Source organism: Nomascus leucogenys, chromosome 14 (genome assembly GCF_006542625.1).
Source record: "Nomascus leucogenys isolate Asia chromosome 14, Asia_NLE_v1, whole genome shotgun sequence".
Taxonomy (NCBI): Eukaryota; Metazoa; Chordata; class Mammalia; order Primates; family Hylobatidae; genus Nomascus; species Nomascus leucogenys.
The window spans coordinates 86107901-86127643 of NC_044394.1; the positions used below are offsets into that span (position 1 = coordinate 86107901).

The following is a 19743-nucleotide window of genomic DNA, read 5'->3' on the forward strand; positions in this document are numbered from 1 at the left end:
AGAATGGTGTGAACCCAGGAGGCGGAGCTTGCAGTGAGCCAAGATCGCACCACTGCACTCCAGCCTGGGCGACAGAGCGAGACTCCGTCTCAAAAAACAAAAACAAAAACAAAAGTCTATTGGTAAGAGACACGGATAGAAAACATCACCACCACCACAACTTGATGCACCTAGCACCTACCAACACCTCAAGCTTTACATAATGACTCACATTTCCAAAAGCTAGATAATGAAGGACAATCAGATCCAGAGCTACACCAGTGTCCAAAGAGCAAATCCACCCTCCGTCTGACTCAGAGCTCCCTCTTACTGCACAGCTAGTCCGTGCCTGAGACATAACGGGCATTCGTCATGAGCAACTGAACACAGATGGGTCTGTGACTGCCTCCCATGTGTCAGGCACTGTGCTGGGTGCTTTGCATTTTCAAATAACCTGGCAAGGTGTGTATCACCAGCTCTATTTTACACCTAGGAACTGTAGCTCTGGAAGAGAAACACCCAGGTGGTCTGGGCCTCACTGGTACCCAGTTCTGTTTTGCAGCCGGTACACCCCATTTGTGTTGGGTGGTCACTAGATAAGAGACTTAAGACTGTGCACTTCCTCTCGGCCATGGTCCAGAAATGAGACACGGTTTCCTCAATTCATCACGGACACAGTAATGGAAAAACCCTAAGCAGGCTCTCTAGTTCCCAGCAGTGCATTTTCACTGACTCTCACATATCACCTGCTCTGTCACCCACCACCTCCCCACCTTCTTTTTTCTTAATGTAAAAGAAATAAAACTTGAGAGGTTATACACCTGTCACCACAAAGCCCCTCACCTAGTAAAAGTAGGCGGATGAGAGCACATCCACAGCTGTCAGTCACTGCTCTCCTCAACACTGAGTGCAACGAAACAGTCTTTCTTCCTTCTTCACCCAGCTGAAAACTTAACCTTGAGAATTAGCAAAACTGCCCATAAGCCCCCAGCCCCAGGGCATCTGAGTGCGGGTGAAACATGGGCCATCCCACATGACATGGATCGTCTTAACCATCTTGGCCATACCTTACTCCAACTCGTAAGAGAAAATCCTCCAGGTGTGGTGGCTCACACCTATAATCCCAGCACTTTGGGAGGACGACGCAAGAGGATCACGTGAGCCCAGGAGCTCAAGACCAGCTGGGCAACGTAATAAGACCCACCCTCTCCAAAAAAAAAAAAGAAGTATGATTTGGCTCTGCGTCCCCACCCAAAACTCATCTTGAATTGTAGCTCCCATAATTTCTATGTGTCGTGGGAGAGGCCTGGTGGGAGGTAATTGAATCGCGCAGATGGATCTTTCCTGAGCTGTTCTCGTGATAGTAAGTCTCACGAGATCGGATGGTTTTATAAAGAGGAGTTCCCCTACACAAGCTCTCTTGCCTGTCGCCATGTGAGACACGACTTTGCTCCTCATTCACCTTCCGCCATGATTGTGAGGCCTCCCCAGCCATGTGGAACTGTGAGTCCATTAAACCTCTTTCCTGTATAAATTACCCTGTCTCTGGTATGTCTTTATTAGCGGCGTTAGAACAGACTAATACAGGAGGATTTTACCTCTGGACCAACAGGGACAGTATCGTCAGCAGCCCCGCCCCTGCAACAATTTTCTCCTGCTTCTCCTGTTCCATCAAAAGACTAACTCATTATTTTGTCCAAAGATATTATCTACATTTATGAAGACTGAGAAAGTTACTTTAACCACTTTTGTAATGCAAATATATTTTATAGGTACTTAATATTTAATCGTAATTCAATGATGTTCTCACAGAAGTAACTCTGCCAGCATTCTGTATCTGCACAGCACACAAGCTCAGAAAAGTTCTGTTTCTATCCAAGTTAACATACAATTCTAATAAGTTTTTTCTTGCAACATATCTGCTACTTCCCCTTTGTGACTACAACTGCATTATACTTCAGCACTTGGTTGAAAATAGCTGGTTGAAAGTGGTGATATACATGTCAATATTCACTTGTTTTCAGGTTTTTATTCCCCCCGTCTGTGTTTGAGAGAGACATTAATCAGAAAGGAAAGGACAAGTTGGTATCTGTGCAGAAGAGGGTCAAGAAAGCAGGCCCCAGCAGCCCTCCTTATAAAGCCCTGCTTACAGGGGTGGGCCGTGGCTGGGGTCTGCGGACTTGGATTTCTCGAGGGTTCCCACCACTCTAACTAGTAAGTGGGGTTTGCTGTGCCTCAACTATTTTCCAGCAATATGGTTTATGTTGAATGCCTGCTTTCCTGCCAGAAGGCTGGGATTTTGGCAGAAGCTGCCTGTCACCAGCCTCCAGTAAAAACCCTGGAGACTAAGTCTCAGATGCGCTTCTTTGGCTGGCAACATTTCACTACCTTGTATTGGTCTACCTTGTTCCAGGGGAAATTAGCCCCTCCTCTGAGCCTCCATGGGGGCGGGACTTTCAGAAGCTTGTGCCTGGTTCCCCTTCAGACCTCACCCCATGCACCCTTTCCCCTAGCTGGTTTTGCTTCGTTATCTTTCTACTGTAATAAATCATGCCCATGAGTACTAGATCCTGAGTCCTGTGAGTACTCCCAGTAAATCCTCGAAGCAAGAGGTGGTCTTGGGGACTCCACCGAGCACCACATTTGCACAACCAAACAATAATCAACTTTTCTCCCCTCATTCCCTTAACCCTTCAAAGGATGCACCAACCCCCACGAGCTTCTTGCAAAGTGCGCAGGGTCAAACACGCGTGCTTTCCCAGTTCCCTGAATTCAATGCGTGTTCACACTTGGTACAAATTAGACCATCGCCTAGATGTGAAGCTCTCAGAAAAATCACCTTTTATGCCACGACCTCCTCATTCTGAGCTCTCACTGCTTTAGCGGTTTCTTGATAGGTTTCTCTTGGTTTGACAACAAGATAAATTAGATTTAAAATTATTTCCAATTTTACTCAACAAAGTCTACAGGTTAGATTGTCTGGGTAAAAGTGAGATTAATCTTATTGATAGAGATGTTTTTCATGACAAAAATAAACAGCATGATGAGGGAGACAGGCGCCAAATCCAGCCACCATGAATAGTTCCTACTTTCCACCACTCATCAGAAAAACATCCCTAAACCATGTGAACACAAAAAGTACAAAGAACCCATCTGGGATGATCATCCAATGGACAACCCAAGAAAAGTCAACTGTCCTTTTCCTTTCCAACTTGGATCCAGCAGAATGGTTCCCGCAAAAAAGGATGGCGAGAAGAAAAAGGGCTGTTCTGCCATCAACGAGGTGGTAACCTGAGAAGACACCATCAACATTCACAGGTGCATCCACGGAGCGGGCTTCATGAAGCCTGCCCCTCGGGCACTCAAAGAGATTCGGAAATTTGCCATGAAGGAGATGGCAACTCCAGATGTGTGCATTGATACCAAACTCAACAAAGCTGTCTGGGCCAAAGGAATAAGGAATGTCCCTTACCGCATCCGTGTGTGGTTATCCAGAAAATGTAATGAGGATGAAGATTCACCAAGTAAGTTCTATACTTTGGTTACCTATGTACCTGTTACCATGTTCAAAAATCTACAGTCAATGTGGATGAGAACTAATCGCTGATCGTCAAATACATCAAATAAAGTTATAAAATTCCCAAAAAAAAAAGAAAAGAAAACTGAACCATCTTCACCAACAGCAGCAAAACCATAAAATAATCTGCCAGGGAAGTTTAAAGAAGGCTGGGATGTGTGGGATGAGAAGTTTTGCCCATCTGCGGGGCCTGACCAGCCATCCCTGGCACAGAACCTGCATGCTCCTGAGACGTGGGAGAGCAGCCCGCCTGCGCTGTGGCTGCACAGCCAAGTGCCCCAACTCTTAGTGATGTCCAGCAATCATTTTCTCCTTCCTGCAGGGTCAGGAATTCAGAAAGGGAAGGGAGGGGACACCTTGTCTCTGTTCCACAATGACCAGGTCCTCAGCGGGCAACATGCAAAAGCTGATGATGGCTCAGTGGCTGGCACTGGCACCGCCGGAAGCTTCCCCACTCACACATCTGGTGGCTGACGGTGGTGGTCACTGTTAATGGGAAACCACCTCCTCCCATGGCCTCCTCTGGCAGCCTCTCCAATGGGGCTGGTGTTGGGTTCCGAGATAACCAGGCGAACGGTATGTCATCCTCAGCACGCCAGCCAACAGCGCCATTTCCCCTCCAGTCACAGCCCATCCAGATCCAAGGGAGGGAACAGCAACTTTGCCTCTCAATGGGAGGCGTTTCACAGTCACACTGCAGAGAGGGCATGTGGGGCGGGAGATACTGCTGCAGTCATCTCTGGAAAATACAATCTGCCACTGTTCATCCTCTGGCCACCACACGTCACATCCTCCCACATGCAAAATGAACCTGACACCTCCCCAGGGCCCCCAAGGCCCATCCGATTACTGCCATCAGCTTGAAGTCTGGGGTCTCGTCACCTAAACCCTGCCCAGCTGAGGAGCCTGTGTGTAGGAACATGCAGTTCCTCAAGTCCACCCCTCTTCCATCCCCGTTCTTCCCAATCCAGATCTAAAGAGCTGACCTAGACACACCCACACCCCAGACACAATGTCCCACCCAGGACAGCCACTCGAGGCAGGCACACAGCGCCATCACCTTCATCAGGGCTCTGTCCTGGTACCTGGGGCTTGTTCTCTGGGATCTCGGCTCCGCCTTCTCAGATGTACTTCATTTTCCATGAAAAGTACCCCACGTTTACAGCTGGGTGATTTTCATAGCCTGCTTCCTCCTCACAGAAGTCTGGGGGCCCAAAGACTTATTTTCATTTTGTATTGCCTCTGCTCCTTTCAGTCCAGGCAGACACATAATTTCTTTAAAAACACTTGGTGGGCTTTTTGTGTATTAACCCATAATCTCCTCCATTAGACAAGCCGCACCCATAAAGAGACAAGCCCTTTTCTTCCTGGGCTCCCAGAAGAGGCTGTGGCATGACAACGCCCTCTGGACTCTTAGAGGCCGGACTGGGGATTTAATGCAAGAATCTGCAGGCAGAGCTCTCCTCCAGCTGCAAGGCCGGACACTGCACTTGGATCTCAATCTGAAGCCTTAGGAACGGAGCTCACAGCCCAGTCCAGATTCGCTTTTTGCCTGAAGCCCTTTCTTCACTTGAGGAGCCTGGAGAAGAGGCTGGGAATGAGAAACAGTCTTATTTTTGAACCCAGCAAGTCCTCTTTCTTTACACCAAGGAGAAGCCAGGTGGCACTTTGAATTTTCTGCCTGGAAATCTCCTAAACTAGACGGACAAGTTCATTAAATACACATATACTTTCCTCTTTCCCATAGCAACAGTGACACCAGGCTTCCCACCACCACCTAACAAGGGCCCCTTTCCTCCAGCGTGCAATGACACGTTCCCTCCTTTCCTTCCGGGGTAGGCAACAGGCAGCCAGTAGGCCAAGCCCAGCCTGCTGAGGACCAAATCCAGGGAACCCACGTGGTGGACACTGTCTGTAGTGCCTTCTCACATTGGCAGAGTAGCAGGGACGGTCACCATGTGCCACCCACAGGCTAAAATACTAGACCCTACTACCTTCTAGGAGGCCCTTCGGGCAGCCAGCAGCACTCTCCTGGAGGCCCGGAGGCTTCTGCCCAACACCCCATCCCAAGGCCAGAGCAGCAGGCATTGGGATTTGATTATGGCCACACCCGGCTCCAGCTTCCAAAACATGTTCAAGTTATCCACTGCTGCTTAACAAACCTCCCTTTACTTAGCAGCACAAAACAATCATTTCGTTATGCTCACAGGTCCCATGGTCAAGAATTAGGAAAGGGCGCCACAGGTCTCAGGGGGCCTCAGCTGGGAAGACTTCAGTCTGGGGGTGAGCGTCTTCTCGGGGGCTGGAATCACTGATGGTGGCTCACCTCCACAGGGCCTCACCGCACGGCTGCGGGGTTTCCTCACAACACACGCCCCAGCAGATCCAGGGCAGAGCCTTTTATAACCTGGTCTACAGTCCCGAGTCAGCCCAGATTCAAGGGGAGGGAATGGGGACCCCACTCTCAATGGGAGAAGTGTCAAGGTCACATTATAAGAAGAGCTTGCCTGTGGCCATGTGAGGACAACACCATCTACCAGCTGCCTGGGGGGGCTGGGGTGGGAGGACTGCGTGAGCTCAGGATGTTGAGGCTGCAGTGATGACACCACTGCATTCCAGCCTGGGCAACATAGCAAGACGAAGGAAGGAAGGAAGGAAGGAAGGAAGGAAGAAAGGAAGGAAGGAAGGAAGGAAGGAAGGAGGGAGGGAGGGAGGGAGGGAAGGAAGGAAGGAAAAGACAGAAAGAAAGAGAAAGAGAAAGATAGACAAAATTAAGAAAGTTTAAGGTCAATAAGCAATACAAGCCTTTTCTAATGTCTGAATGGTTAATGTACAAGCTGTTTTACTGAGCAGCTTTTCTGGATTCTACTGTGATGGTATCAGCTTCATATCCGGTGCCTTTCATATCCCCATTCACTGCTCCATGCAGGGAAAGCACAGATTCCACGTGTGGAAAGAAACCAGTTTGTCAGCAGGATCACAGAGCTGCAAGCTCACGAGGCCCTCCAGAAGCCTTGCAGACTGCGGCAGAACCACCCCGCACTAAAGATCAGCAACTCGGACTCAAGGCTCTCGGGCATCTGTAAATGCAAACGTTCCTGAGGACTCTCTCACCCCAAAAAACTGCAGATGACCTTAACATTTTTAAAAACCTTTTTGTCTCCTAGTAAGAAGCAATGACCATCTTAGAATACAATATCAAAAATAGCCCAACCCAGAAATCTGAATTGATTCTTCCTCCCTCCATGAATTGCCCTGAAAATTACATTTGTTATCTTCAGCTGCCTCACACTCCACCACTTCTATTAAATAAGTTGTCAGAGCCGTTAATTTCTTTCTAGACGCCTCTCTGCCGTGGTCTCTTTACCTTCATCACCATTTCTACTCCTCCACATTGAAATGGCATCATATAGTATCTGGAATTCCCACATGCTTCGGGTGACCGTATCCACTGATCTACTTCCTTCCACACACCCCACATCTCAAGCAGACAAATCTCTTTTTGGGACAAGGTTTCACTCCGATGCCCAGGCTACAGTGCAGTGGCATGATCACGGCTCATGGTGGCCTCAGCCTGACGGACTCAAGCAATCCTCCCACCTCAGCCTCCTGAGCAGCTGAGACTACAGGTGTGCACCACCACACCCAGCTAATATTTTTAATTTTTTTGTAGAGATGGCATTTCACTATGTGGCCCAGGCTGGTCTTGAACTGCTGGACTCAAGAGATCAACTGGTCCCAGCCTCCCAAAGTGCTGGGATTGCAGGTGTGAAACACCACATCCAGTCAGATGAATCTTTAGGAAAAAAAAAAAAAACATGGCCAGGCACAGCATCTCACGCCTGTAATCTCAACACTCTGGGAGGCCAAGGCAGGCAAGATGGCTTAAACTCAGGAGTTCGAGACCAGCCTGTGCAACATAGTGAGACCTTGTCTCTACAAAAAACAAACAAAAAATCAGCTGGGTGTGATGGTACATGCCTGTAGTTCCAGCTACCTAGGAAGCTGGGGTGGGAGAATTGCTTGAGCCCAGGAGCCAGAGGTTGCAGTGAGCCGAGATCACACTGCACTCCAGCCTGGGCAATAGAGTAAGACCCTGTCTCAAAAACAAACAAAAAGGATAAGAAAAAGAAAAGAGAAAAGAAAGCCTATCTTTCACCTATTTAAAACTTTCACTGCTCCCCACTGCCTCTACAATGTAAGGTTCAGATTCCTTCACCTGGTCCCCAGGCTACTGCAGTCTGGCCCTGGGATGAGTAATTTGAGTCAAGTTAAGTCATTCCCACCCAAGCCATGCAGACACTCACACAGTTCCATGAAAAAGCCATGCTCGGTTTCCTCTCAAAATCTGTGTGAACACCCTCCCTACACCCCGCACTCCCTGTCCCTTCTCTCAGCCTTCCTCAAGTCCCAGCTCAAGTTCCATCCCCTCTACAAGGTTCTCCCAACCATTCTGCACCTCTCCTACTGCCAAACGCCGAGGCTTGAGCTTGGTACTACAAGCTTCAAGGTTTAATCACAGCTACCTTCCCTTTCTGTGCATCCCTGTTTTAGGTGTGCTAGTCCCACACTTGGGGTTCCAACCATATGAAATGATGCTGTAACCTTCTTGCAAACTCCCTCCAACGTCAGACCAAATACTGCCAAACAAAAGTCAGCACACAATCAATGCGTGCTGAACGAATCGGCTATCCAGCACTGCCTCTCACAACAGCCAGGAATACCAAAGCCCCAGGCCTTAAAAACAGCTGCTAAAATGCCAGGATCTAAATCTTCTTTTAAGAGGAAATTACATTTTGCTTTGAGGAAAATATGTGACGACCCTGTGGCGTGGTGGCGAGTCCCTTCCTGATCACCACCACTCCACTTCCAAGCCAGCTTCTCTTTGGATCCATTGAAATAAGAGAAAAAGGTGTTATTTTATCAAGGCCTTATCTAATGAGGGATCAACATCATCAAAATTACAATTGCATCAGGTTTTCTCCAAAATGCTTTCTAAACAGGGGTTCCTAAACAGTAACACCATCATCAAGCATTAAAGAATCAAAGGAAAAAATTACACAACCTAATAAATCAGTAAAATATAAACCTCGGTATCCTTCTCCCGATCACAGAGAACCACTACATGTGATCCTATAGTCAGCCATAAACCCTGCACACCCCAACCTATGCCCACAAATGACTAGCCCACAGGAGGACCCACCACTACTGAAATAAACATTTAAAACAAAAAGTCGGACCTAATAGTGCCCGCTATGCTTTGAATGATTAGGGAAGAGAGCACAAAGGGAAAATTTAGGCACACAGTGTTACAACAGGTTTAACCAAAAGCATAAACACAGTTCTTTCAACACAGTTCTCCCTGACTTAGGTTTCTAACATTTAAAAGGTGTTGATAGGTCAATTCTCTTTACTTATTGGTTCCAATCTCAACTAGGAAAATGTGAGCATGAGATCAAGGCAGCAAAAAACCAATTTCCTTAAAATAAAATGTAAATATTAATGATAGAAAATGTAAACAAAATAGCTGCCAAGTAAATTGCTTCTGGAGGACAATGTTTTCCAACGTGCATTTCTTCACAACATATCCACGCTAATAAGCACGTTCAATCGAGGACGGCATGAACTAACATTCAAACTCATCTCCCTAGCCTTTAGTTTTAAATGGTAATAAAATGAAAACTACAATAAGAGAAAAGTTGTCAAGGCCTATCAACTTGTATAGGTCCATTTAGTAAAGTACCCAGGAATATCCTCAAAACACTGCATCCCAAACAGCACGGCAGCTGGTTGACGGTCAGGACTCCTGTAAGAAAAATCAAAATAGCCTGGCAGTACCAGTGAAAATATCAAAACCAAAGACACACCCCACCCCCCCGACAAAGGGGAAGCACATGTTCATAAAAACCCTTCTGCCACTGGGCACGATGGCTCATGCCCAAAATCCCAACACTTTGGGAGGCCGAGGTTGGAGGATCGCTTGAGCCCAGGAGTTTGAGACTAGCCTAGGCAACACAGAGAGCCCTGGTCTCTACAGATATTTTAAAAACTAGCCAGATATTGGTGGTGCACACCTGTGGTCCCAGCTACTCAGAAGGCTGAGGTGGGAGGATCACCTGAGCCCAGGAGGTTGAGGCTGCAGTGAGCCATGATTGTGCCACTGCACTCTAGCCTGGGCGAATGAGCGAGACCCCATCTAAGGAAAAAAAAAAAACCCGTCTGCTAAGATGACACTGCCCAACTCAGCAGATCACAGAAGCAGCCTGTGTGTAATAAAGAACAGGCATGTCCTCACAATGGAAAGCCACAGTATTTTACTGCAGGCTTCAAGACTTCTATCTGCTGTGCTTTTGCTTATTTTCTAATAGGATTAGATGTTTAAGAAAAAAGCTGGAGCTAGTGTAAAGGTTGATTTCCTTGTAAACAATCAGAAAATCCATCTGCATGCTCATTGTTACACTGCAGTAGAAACCCCAAAATCAACCCACTTAATAAGGTCAACCCATCAATTAATACAGGAAGAAAAGAAAGTGAAAGGGTTACCAATGAATTCATATGCTCCCACCCATTCCCCGTCTCTCTCTCCCTTCCTCTTCCCCCAGCCCCCATTCTCTCTCCCTCCCTCTCTCCCTTCCTCTTCCCCCTATCCCCCATTCTCTCTCCCTCTCTCTCTCTCCCTGCCTCTTCCCCCTAGCCCCCATTCTCTCTCCCTCTCTCTCTCCTCTCTTCCCCAGCCCCCATTCTCTCCTCTCTTCCCAGCCCTCTCTCCCTCTCTCCCTTCCTCTTCCCCCTAGCCCCCATTCTCTCTCTCCCTTTCTCTCTGACTCTCAGGCACACACATCAGCCCAGGCAGTTACTGAACACTTTTAGAAGGAGCCTCCTGTCTCTAACCTCTGAAATATGCATAAGCCAAAGTAAAAAAAGGGATTTGTTGTCACAAGAACAGATGTTGCAGGGGTTTATCTCTAAGCTTCATGGGAGAAATCCTACTCACCAACTGGCAATTTACCATGGAGCCACAGTGCAGCCACTGTTATTAACATTTGCCACACTTGAGAAATAAAGGAAAAGAAGAGCCACCCGGTGATGGATATTTTTAATTAAAACATTCCATTTTCAGTAATGGCTGGTTCTCTCTGCTGAGTTCTAAAGGCTTTATTCTTGTGCTGTGCTCACAGCCTGACGAGCTTCTTCACACACAAAGCACATATGTTCTGAGTGAGGTAGAGGGAAATCCTGCAACAGCGTTGCTCCGTGCAGTTCACATGGCTAAGGGGATATAGTTCTGCACAAGTGCAAGGACTTCGTGGAAAGCGTAAGATTCCAAGAACACTGACAGAGAAAGTCTGCCTTTAATAGTAGAAATGCTGGTATCAAACTCAAAACTCGAAGTTTATTTCCTACATTTAAAGAACTGCACGGCCAGGCATGGTGGCTCACGCCTGTAATCCCAGCACTTTGGGCGGCCGAGGTGGGTGGATCACGAGGTCAGGAATTCAAGACCAGCCTGGCCAACATGGTGAAACCCCATCTCTACTCAAAATACAAAAATTAGCCAGGCATAGTGGCACGTACCTGTAATCCCAGCTATTCAGGAGGCTGAGGCAGGAGAATGGCTTGAACCCAGGAGGCAGAGGTTGTGGTGAGCCGAGATCGCACCACTGCACTCCAGCCCGGGTGATAGAGCAAGACTCTGTCTCAAAATGAAAGAAAGAAAGAGGAAAGAAAGAAAAAAAGAAAAGAAAGGAAGGAAGGATGGAAGGAAGGGAGGGAGGGAGGGAGGGAATGAACTGCAATATCACTAAATGCTTCCACTTCTGTAAACCAGTATTTCTCAGATTTTTCAGTCTCAAGGCCCCTTTATACTCTTTAGAATTATGGAGGAGTCCAAAGACCCCCCTTCGCAATTATCACTACTAAATGTTACCATGTTATCCATTGAAATGAGGATCTTCTCATTTGTATTAATTCATTCCAAATTAACAATAAAAAGCCTATTACAGGTTAACATAAATGACATATTTATTAAAAATGAAACTATTTTCCCAAACAAAAAATTTTAGTGAAAAGAGTGGCAATGTTTTTCATTGTTGCAAATCTCTTTACTGTCTGGCTTAGGAATAGAAGTCGCTGGATTCCCACCTTTGCAAGTGTATTTAATCTGCTGTAATACATTGATTCAACTGAAGCACAGGAAGAAAATCCAGCATCACATATGGAGCTGCACATGTATATGTAGTCTTTTGAAATAACTGTCAGTATTGTTTGATACACACCAAAACTCAACAAGTGGTAGTTTGTTGGATAAGGAAACTGTTTCAGTAGCTTCTTCATACTCTGTTACATTGAAACCCTCTGTCCTAGCTGGCACTTGAAGTGGCTCTTTACCCACACATGGTGTTGTAACAGCACGCACTGGTCATCTGGAAAGATCGGCTCACTGAGCTGTGCAGAGCTATTCTGCAGCATCAAACACACCCAGCATGGCCACCGCGGTCTCATCAGAACAGGCCTCAGGCGCTGGTAACCTGACAAGTTCACCGTAGAAGATACAGGTTTTTTTAAATTCTAATTTAATTTACAGTTGAAAGCTCAATTTTTATCACTGGCAACAAATGCCATCAGTTGTTTTCCTTGAAGTGACAAGCTCACTTCATCCTGTCTCTTATTCTTTCAGGGAAAAGCAGCATCCCACGGGTAAAACCAAGAGGCCCCTCCCGGATCCCACTAGTGCCTGTCCCTCAGCAACCAGCAGATCGCAGTCTGTGCAAAGGCACTCAGTGGGGTAAAACCACGTGCAGAAGGGCCCAGATTTGACAAAAGTAGTGTGTTTTTGCGGCCAGTTATGAGGCTATCGTGGATGCAACGGCTGGGTCAATTGGGAGCCACTAAGACTCCGAAAGCACTGCCCGCTGTTGTTCCCGCCATCAGTGCAGATCCAGGCGCCAGGGAAACGCAGGCCTGGCCTAGCAACCGACCTCACAAACCCCCAAAAGGGTCCTGAAGACCCCCAGGATACTACCAGCATAGTTTGAGAACTGAACTACACTAAATTTGTAGGAATGTGAAGACATACTGCACCAAATTTTCTGTATTTATGGCCAGCATCAAGGGAATACTTAAAATGTTTCTAGGCCCTCTTTACCCAAATAAATCTCCCATTCTGTTAGGACACTAAACAATCATAGAGATAAGTGAAAATTACAAAGCTCCAGCTTACTGAGATCCACTGGGCCATGGAGAACAGTTAATGAGCTGCCCAATAAACGTATCCTAAACGAGCTTGCTGAACTGGGCAGTCATATCCTGTTCCCTTCCCAGATGCACACAAATCCAGAACCTGTCCTCCCACTGCCATCACACCCAGGGCAAGCCTCCAGCGTCTCGCCCCTGCACTAGAGCAGCCTCTGAGCACTCTTCTCCCTTCCACTCCTACCCCTACGATCCCTTAGTCTCTTAAATATAAAGCAGATCACAACACCCCCTGTATGAAACCACACAGCGGATCTCTAGCACACCTGAGTTGTATTTAGTTCCTTACCCAGGTCTGCAAGCCCAGACACTATTTAGTCTAGGCCTCTCTCACCTACCTAATCTACTGCTCTCCTCCTCACTCACAGCTACAGCCAAACCAGCCTTCTATTTCTGAACTAGGCCACACTCACTCCAGCCTACTTTGAATGAGAGAGACAAATAAAACCCGGTGGGAAAAAGCAAAGCTGCACTGAGAGGGAAAAGTATAGCCATAAATACAAATATAAGAGAAGAAAGAAAGCTGAGGATGAGTAAGCATCCATCACAAGAAGACAGACCCAGAGAAAGTAAAAGGAAGGAAGGATCCAAAGCTGACAGAATGAAAGCAAACGTATAACAAAGAAGATCCACAAAGCCACAAGTTGGTTCCCTAAGAACCAGCCTCTCATGCAGTGACTCTCAACCTGTATTTTATTATCGCCCAATCTTTCCCCTAATCTTTTCCCTAATCCCCCCTCCCATGAAATGCTGACATCGCAGGTATATGATGTATCTGTTTGTGCACTGCACACACTTCTGTGCTTTATTCATAAAAAGCAACATTTTCACTATCATCCCCATGCCTGCTCTAGTAAGACTAATCAAGAAAGAAAGGCCGGACACGGTGGCTGAAGCCTGTAATCCTAGCACTTTGGGAGGCTAAGGCAGGTGGATTGCCTGAGCTCAGGAGTTCGAGACCACCCTGGGCAACAGGGTGAAACCCCATCTCTACTAAAATTACAAAAATGAGCTGGGTATGGTGCTGTGCACCTGTGGTCCCAGCTACTAGGGAGGCTGAGGCAGGAGAATTGCTTGAACCCAGGTGGCAGAGGTTGCAGTGAGCCGAGATCGTGCCACTGCACTACAGCCTGGGTGACAGAGCAACGCTCCATCTCCCAAAAAAAGAAAAAGGAAGGAAGGAAGGAAGGAGGAAGAAAGAAAGAAAGAAAGAAAGAAAGAAAGAAAGAAAGAAAGAAAGAAAGAAAGAAAGAAAGAAAGAAAGAAAACTATCTCCAAAAAAAAGGAGAGAAAGAAAAGAAAGGAGGGGAGGGGAGGGGAGGGGAGGGGAGGGGAGGGGAGGGGGCCAGGCAGGCAGGCAGGCAAAACCACCGTACAGAACTCTAAAAGGCAGAACTATCTACATTGACAAGAGGTGACTTTGAACAACTCTATGCCACTAAACTTTTTAAGTAACAAAGAAAAAGACAAGTTCCTAGAAAAACACAACTCACCAAAACTGACTCATAAAGGCGTAGAAGACATGATAATCATTTTAGAAACAAATCATAATTTTAAAAAATCATTCCACAGAGAAAACTCAAGACCCAGATGAGTAACTGGGAAGTTCTACAAATCTTGCTAAAAGCCAGAGGTAGAAAAAAAATAGAAAAACACTCTCCAAACTCATATTTTTGGAATAACATGACCTTGGTATTAAAACCCAACGAAAACTGTACAGGAAAAAATTACAGGTCACTTACTTTAAAAAAAGAGATACAAAAATATTAAACCAAACCCAGAAATGCATAAAAAGTGTAGACAGATTATACCTGAAATGCAAGGCAGGCTCAACCATGAAAGACACTGTGTGTGCACGCATGTGCGCATACCTGCGTGCCTCCTTCACCATGCTAACACATGGCTCAACCATTAAAGACACTGTGTGTGCACGCATGTGCGCATACCTGCGTGCCTCCTTCACCATGCTAACACATGGCTCAACCATTAAAGACACTGTGTGTGCACGCATGTGTGCATACCTGCGTGCCTCCTTCACCATGCTAACACATGGCTCAACCATTAAAGACACTGTGTGTGCACGCATGTGCGCATACCTGCGTGCCTCCTTCACCATGCTAACACATGGCTCAACCATTAAAGACACTGTGTGTGCACGCATGTGCGCATACCTGCGTGCCTCCTTCACCATGCTAACACATGGCTCAACCATGAAAGACACTGTGGGTGCACGCATGTGCGCATACCTGCATGCCTCCTTTACCATGCTAACAAATTAAAGGAGAAAAAGCATATGATCGTCTTGATAGATGCACAAAAAAGCATTTACTAAGATTCAATACTCACTCATTAAATAAACAACGCTTATAAGCAAGAAAGAAATCTTCCTCAATCTGATGGAGATTGACTACGAAATTAGCCCAAAAAAATCGTATTTAATAGGGTAAATGTGTTCCCCTTTGGGATAAGAAAAAAGTTAAGGATGCCCCCACATTTATTCAACACTAGTCCTGGTCAGTGCAGCACAGTTAAAAAAGAAAAAAAGAAAGTATAAAGATGGGGTAGGAGGGACTGTCATTATTTACAGAAGACTATGACTGTGTTATAGAAATCCAAACAAATATGTGAATATTCCAATTAAAATATTCCGTAAGGTTGCTGGATACAAATCAATCAATTTAAAAAACAAAAACAAAAACTGTATACTGCATTCCTATGCACCAGAACAAACAACACACAATTTCTAGGACCCATCAAAATAGCATTTTAAAATTCTGGGAATATATCTAACAAAAATATCTGAGAATAAATCTAACAAAAGATGTGAAAAACTTCTACATGAAAAATTAGAAAACTTAATATTGAAAAGATGTCAAGTCTCTGCCTAAATGATCTATGGACCTACAGATTTGAATAAATCGCAATCAAAGCCTCAATATGTTTTTCTGCCTCTCAGTGGAACTTGACCCACCGATTTTAAAAATCCTATGGAAATGCAAAGGGACACAGGGAGTCAAAAAACTCTGGAGGATCCAAATGGGGAGATGTGCTTTTCAAGACCATCAGCAGCCACAGAGACAGGAGTGTGAAGCTGGCACACAGACAGAAGCACCCCCGGAACAGCACAAGGGGCCAGAAACAGACCCAGGCAGGTCTCAGCCCTGGGTTCCTGCAAAGATGGCCTGCAGAGGAGTCATCATGGTCCCTGCAAGTGAAAGGAGCTGGGACAAATTAAAATTCATATGCAACAGGGCAAAACTGGGCCCTTACTTCATACCATATGCAAAGCCAATGCCGGATGGGCCATAGACTGGTGTGATTATTCATACATTGTAATTATTCATCCCTAGGACTGCCCTGGGCACACAGGGACTGGCAGTCACCCTCGTTATGTACCTAAATGTAAAAAACAAAACTATGAAGCTTTTAGGATACATTATGGGACAAAATCTTGACCTTAAGGTTGGAAAATATTTCAACACAAGCATAAAACACAGGGAAAGCACTTACACATTAAACTAGAATAGAACTACATATTTCTGTTTATCAAAAGAGACCATAAAAAGACTGAAATATTGCATCACAGAGAAGTTGTTTCACAGAAGAAATGTTCCACATATAAACACATTTTAAAAGGACGTTATCCAGAATGTTTAAAGAATTCTACAAATCAATAAGAAACAATACAACAGGAAAAGGGTAAAAATCCTCAACAGGTACATCACAAAAGATCCTAACCGAATCACCAGTAAGAATATGAAAAGGTGTGCAATTTCACTAGTCATGAAGAAAATGAAAATTAAAAACACAACTTCCGTATAGAATCCAGCAATTCTGCCTCTGGGTATATATATCCAAAGGAATTGAAATCAACATGTTCAAGACACATCTGCACACCCATGTTCATTGCAGTGTGGTTCACAATAGCCAAGATATGGAATTTACCAAGGTGTCCAATAAAAAATGAGTGGATAGGCCAGACGCGGTGGCTTACGCCTGTAATCCCAACACTTTGGGAGGCCGAGAAGGGCAGATCACCTGAGGTCAGGAATTTGAGACCAACCTGGCCAACATGGTGAAACCCCATCTCTACTAAATATACAAAAATTAGCCAGGCGTGCTGGTGAACACCTGTAATCCCAGCTACTCGGGAGGCTGAGGCAGGAGAATTGCTTGACCCCAGGAGGCAGGGGTTGCAGTGAGCAGAGATTACACCACTGCACTCCAGCCGGGGCAATAGAGCAAGATTCCAACTCAAAAAAAAAAGAGTGGATAAAGAAAATGTGATATACATGCACCATGGAATACTACTCAGCCATTAAAAAAAAGAAGGAAATCCTGTCATTCGCAACAACATGGATGAACCAGGAGGACATTATGTTAAGTGAAATAAGCCACAGAAAGACAAACACCACATGATGTCACTTATGTGAGAAATCTAAAAAAACGAAACTCACAGAAGCAGAGTGGAATGGTGGTCACCAGAGGTTACTGGGTGGATGGGGTAGGGGAGATGTTGGTCAAAAGGCACAAGGTTTCAGTTGGACAGAGAGAGTAAGTTCAGAAATCTACTATGCAGCATGCTAACTATAGTTAATAACACTGTATATTTTTAAATTGCAAAGAGATTGTAAATGGTCTCACTACCAAAAAAAAAAAAAGATATATATGTGGGATGATGGTTGTGTTAATGAGCTCGATTTAATCATTCCCCAATGTATATACCTATCAAAACATCACATTGTATCCCATAAATAAATACAACTTTTCAAAGTGAAGGGGGGGAGAATATTAAAGCCATGATATAATACCTACCCACAGGAATGACCGCAGTGAAAATGCGTAACAGTGTGGGCCGGAGTGCAAGGCAGCAGAAACAACCTCAGCTACAACCCAACTCGATTACTATGCAGTTCCACTCCTAGGCAACTACCCCCTGAAAATCCACACGGGTGCTAACCAAAATTCATATATAAAAATATTTATAGCAGCACTATCCATCATACACACACACTGGGCAACCCAAGTGCTCGACACTGTGTCTATTCAATGGCTCACGACAACAGCAAGAATAACCGCTACACACGGCAACAGAATCGATCTCGGGTGTCTTACAAGACACAAAACAGCGCAGATACTATGATAATGTTTATATACGTTATAAACGTTATATATGTTATATATACTATATAATGTTTATATAGGTTTCCACACCAGGCAAAGCTGTATTACTTCGGGGATGCACACACAGTTGATAAAACTGTGAGAAAAGAAAAAGGCAAACGAGTGCATGCTGCACAATCAGGGGAGGGACTGCGGGGGAGGCCAGAGGGGTGAGCAGGGCAGCGCCGAGCCGGTGAGGCGCCCTGTCTGCACCCGATAAGCCCCGTGTTGTTTCTGGATATTCCACCGCATACTTGGCTGTGCGTCCTTCTGTACACACAGCACATTCTCGAAGCTTACAAAGGTCGAGAACATTACTGACGTGGCCCATGACCGGCTCGTGTTTTCATCCGGCAGACGCGGAGCACAACCATCATCAAGCAGGACCTGCTTCCCAGCGAGCCCGTGAAAATCCAGTCCAAGGAACAGCAACAGCTATCACACATGGCAAAACGCGAGAAAGGCCATGAGAAACGTATCAAGTTAGCAGAGGAAAAATTAGACATTTGGGCCAGACCCTAAAGAGCTGCTGGTGGCATCTGAACATTCGAATTCGGAACAGACTTGGAGTAGAAAGAACGGACACTGGCGTCCCTGAGCGTGATGGGCAGAACAGGAAGCTGCAGCGCCTGGGGCTGTTCTTCAGTTCCCACCTGGCAGCTGAACCACAGGCCCCCATGGCAGAGGGGGGAGGAGAGAGGAGAGGGCTGCCACGCCCGGGCCCTGCCCAGCCAGAGCGACACAGGCAGAAACAGGAAGGCGGGTACCAGAGCACCACGCTGGCCCAAACTTTTTTCCTTTTAATTCTTTGTTTTTTTGTTTTTGGTTTTTTTTTTTTTTTTTTTTTTTGAGAAGGAGTCTCGCTGTCGCCCAGGCTGGAGTGCAGTGGCGCGATCTCGGCTCACTGCAAGCTCCGCCTCCCGGGTTCACGCCATTCTCCTGCCTCAGCCTCTCCGAGTAGCTGGGACTACAGGCGCCCGCCACCACGCCCGGCTAATTTTTTGTATTTTTAGTAGAGAAGGGGCTTCACCGTGGTCTCGATCTCCTGACCTCGTGATCCGCCCGCCTCGGCCTCCCAAAGTGCTGGGATTACAAGCGTGAGCCACCGCGCCCGGCCTTTTGTTATTTTTTTGAAACAGAAACTGAAGTGTTGAATTTTTGGCCAAATGGAAAATGGAGTGAAAAACAGACACCCACATCTTTGGAGACAACTTTCCCCAATCCATGACCTGTGATCACGAGGTGGTTACTACATACAGGATCATGGAGCAGGCAGGAGGCACCTATCAGTCACAAGACTCAATTTACCAAAATCTATGACAGCCCAAGTGTGGATTTTTGTCTCTCAGGCTCAATTTTAGAGAAAAATAGGCCTGTATAAAACTAGCATCTGTAGAGAGATCAGGATGGGTTGAAGCAGAATATATGGCTTCTCAGTTGAACCAAACAATTAAATCTATGCCAGAAACGGGGGATTGATGCCCTCACAGACTCTCAACATCCTGCCTAGTGGCCCCTCCATCTGCGCGGCTGCAGAGCACCTCCCGACAAACTGCAAACAACATTATGACAGATGTGGAAACGTTAGCTCACAGCCACCACTGAGAACGGGGCTCAGAAGACCTCAGAACAATATTTAATGCATTGTATTGAAGAATTCTGAGCAGAGAGCGTATATACCTAAATTATAAAAGGAAGCAGATTTAGAATGAGTATTTTTCATAAATACTACAAATTTTGAACCTCTAGCCACTACAGAATTGGCTTAACAG

The 19743-nt window shown here is 45.9% G+C and overlaps 1 protein-coding gene and 1 pseudogene across 1 annotated transcript in view; one reads left to right on the forward strand and one right to left on the reverse strand.

Annotated features, from left to right (window-relative positions):
* RPTOR (regulatory associated protein of MTOR complex 1) overlaps positions 1-19743 on the reverse strand; it is a 412605-nt gene that overhangs the window by 353623 nt on the left and 39239 nt on the right. The window lies entirely within an intron of this gene.
* On the forward strand, positions 3206-3618 carry LOC105740800 (annotated as a pseudogene).